The sequence below is a fragment of the Sus scrofa genome, chromosome 14 (genome assembly GCF_054392235.1).
Source record: "Sus scrofa isolate SSC_HxYL_T2T_F1_AM1 chromosome 14, Sscrofa_HxYL_maternal_Yorkshire_Landrace_v2.0, whole genome shotgun sequence".
Taxonomy (NCBI): Eukaryota; Metazoa; Chordata; class Mammalia; order Artiodactyla; family Suidae; genus Sus; species Sus scrofa.
Genome location: NC_139396.1, coordinates 43,935,646 through 43,939,097, shown reverse-complemented (window position 1 = coordinate 43,939,097; position 3,452 = coordinate 43,935,646).

The following is a 3,452-nucleotide window of genomic DNA, read 5'->3' as shown; positions in this document are numbered from 1 at the left end:
CCGCGTGCCGGGCTGTCCGCACCACTGCCTGACGGCGCCGCGCCCGACAGCGGCTGGCGCGGGGCCGAGTCTGCACGAGCGAAACAAGGCGCTCGTCCCCGCGCCCAGCAGCCAGACGAGGGAGTGCGTTCGCGGCTCCAGTCCCTACAGGCGCGGGGCGGGTAACTGAGCGGTCAGGCAGTGGCGCTGGCAGCCCGGCACGCGGGGTCCTGACGCAGGCGGGCGGTACCTGGGCGGGTCAAGGCGGGCCCAGGCCTGGGGCGGGCAGCTCGGGGTGGGTCCCAAAGCGTGTCCAAACTCGGGGTGGGCAGCCCGGTGGAGGCGTAGTTAGCGGGTGAGTCCGTGCGGAGGTTTAGGCCGGGCCCAGGTTTTGGTCGCGGCGGGAATCACAGATGAACCCACAGGGTTTCCCTGGAAAGACCAGGTCTGCGTTGCGCAGTGTGGACGTGCCTGCTTCGTCGGGTCAAAGCGACTATGATTCTACAGGCAAGCTTTGGATATTTTATTCTTAACTTTACAACAGCTAAATTACTGACAGCTTACGATTTTAGAGAACAAGTTTCTCCCACGTGAAGCAAGCCGACTGAACTGATACCTGTTAACTCTGCAGCGGACTCTTGTCTGTGTCCGGCTTCTCTGGCCGGTTAGATAACTCTCTTCGTACCCCAGCCCTGCTGGCACCTAAGTCTCCCAAGAAACGGAGGGGGTCTCGTAAGGCTTCAGGCTGTGCGACCCCATTTAACTCTCAGGGACAGATTGGGGAGTCGTCGCCGCGGGCCGGGGCGCAGCAGACTATAAAGAGACACAGGGAATTTTAGGGACCGGTGGAAACATTCATTCTGTCCTGATGGGTGGACACAACTACCTAAGCTTGTCAGAACTCTCAGACATGTACGATAAAACAATGAATTTTACTCTATAATCCATGCATTAATTTTTTATTTTAATTTTTGCCATTTCTAGGGCCGCTCCTGAGGCATATGGAGGTTCCCAGGCTAGGGGTCTAATCGGAGCTGTAGCCGCCGGCCTACACCACAGCTACAGCAACGCGGGATCCGAGCTCACGGCAACACCGGATCCTTAACCCACTGAGCGAGGCCAGGAATCAAACCTGCAACTTCATGGTTCCTAGTCGGATTCGTTAACCACTGAGCCACGATGGGAACTTTAGGTTTTTTTCTATTTAAAAAATTAATGCCTGTGGAGCTCCGATTAGATCCCTAGCCTGGGAACCTCCATATGCCGTGGGAGCGGCCCAAGACATAGCAAAAAGACAAAAAATAAAAAAAAAAAAATTGGACAGTACTAATAGTCACTTGAGCAGAACAGAAAAGTCAGTGAATTTGAGGATGGGTGAATTGCAAATTAAACCAACAATGATACTACTTTACACCCACCGGAATGATTAAAACTAAAAGACCAACAGTATCAAATCTTGGTGAGGATGTGGGGCAGTTTTGGAATTCTCATAAACTGTGGTAGGACTGTAAAATGAGCTAACCACTTTGAGAACTGTGAGGCATTTTCTTGCAGAGTTAAATATGAACCTCCCTGTGTCTCAATAGTGCAGCCCTAGGTGTGAATATGGAAGTTCATATATATTCATGGCAGCTTTATTCATAAGAGCCCAAGCAGGAAACACCCAGGATGTTTGGATAAGCCTCAGAGGAATGGATAAACAAATCTGGAATTGTCACATGATGATCCTGTGGAGGTATATTATTCAGCAGTTAGGTGGGTGAATCTGAAAACCATACTAAGGGAAAGAACCTGGAGTTCCCATCGTGGCTCAGCAGGTTAATTCAACCCCTAGCCTAGGAATTTCTGTATGCCACAGGTGCAATGATAAAAAGAAAAAAAGATAAAGAGTACAAAAGTAGTACTATATGATTCCTTCCCTTTTCTATTTTTTCACTTTTTAGGGCAGCACCTGTGGCATATGCAAGTTCCCAGGCTAGGAGTCGAATTGGAGCTGCAGCTGCCGGGCTGATGCCACAGCAGCACAGGATCTGAGCCACATTGTCAACCTACAACACAGCTCTCGGCAACGCTGGATTCTTAACCCACTGTGCAAAGCCAGGGATTAAACCCACATCCTCATGGATACTAGTCAGGTTCATTACCACTGATAACTCCAATTCCTTCCTTTTAATGTCTCAAAAACAGGCAAAGTTTGGAGTTTCTGTCGTGGAGCAGCAGAAACAAATCTGACTAGGAACCATGAGGTTTTGGGTTCAATCCTTGGCCTCCTTCAGTGGGTTAAGAATCTGGTGTTGCCCTGACCTGTGGTGTAGGTCCAAGACTCGGTTTGGATCCAGCGTTGCTGTGTCGTAGGCCAGCAGCTGTAGCTCCAATTCCACCCCTAGCCTGGGAACCTCCATATGCTGCAAGTGAGGTCCTAAAAAGCAAAAAACAAAACAAAACCAAAAACAAACAAAAAAAAACAGGCAAAGTTTATGGTGATAGAAATCAGAACAGAGGTTGCCTCTCAGTGGGGTGGTGAACTGAGGGGGGCTTGAGGGGGCTTTGTGAAAAAGATGATGCTCTTCGTCTTTCTTGGATCATAGTAATACAGATACACACTGGCTGAGGTTTGTCAAAAGTCACCAAAATGTACACTTAAAATCTTTGCCTGGAGTTCCCGTCATGGCACAGTGGTTAATGAACCCAACTAGGAACCATGAGGTTATGGGTTCAATCCCTGGCCTTGTTCAGTGGGTTAAGGATCCAGCGTTGCCTTGAGCTGTGGTGTAGGCCAGCGGCAACAGGTCCGATTTGACCCCAATCCTGGGAACCTCCGTATGCCATGGGAGGGGCCCTAGAAGACAAAAACAAACAAACCGAAAAAAAACTTTGCGTTTTTTAGTGTCAATGTTGTCTACATTTAAAAAGGAATAAAGAGCCCCTTGTTAGAATGAAATCTGTTGTTTTTCATTGCTAAGTACCTGAGAACTGATCTCTGTCCCCCACCGCTCTCAGGCTTGACCTTTCTGTCCCCGCCCTTGCCTCCTGGGGGACTTTAGGGAGTGACTTATTTGCCCTCAGCTTTGATTTTCTCTGGGGTAAAGAGGGATGATAACTGCACTTATCTCAGAGTTGAGTAATATATGCCAAGCCCTTGCTGCAGAGCCTCTTCGCAGTGAGGGCTCAGGAAACCTTATCTGTTGTTACCACTTCTTGTGGCATATGCAAGTCCCAGGTTAGGGGTGGAACGGAGCTACAGCTGCCAGTCTATGCCCCAGCCACAGCAATGCCAGATCCTTAACCCACTGAGCGAGGCCAGGGATTGAACCTGCATCCTCACAAATACTAGTCAGGTTTGTTACCACTGAGATATGTCGGAAACTCCCCGCCTCTTTTGTAGTTGAAAAAAAACGTATTTTACACACACACACTCCCCACTTCTTTCTTAGTTGAAAAAACATGTTTTACACATGCATGCACGTGTGCAC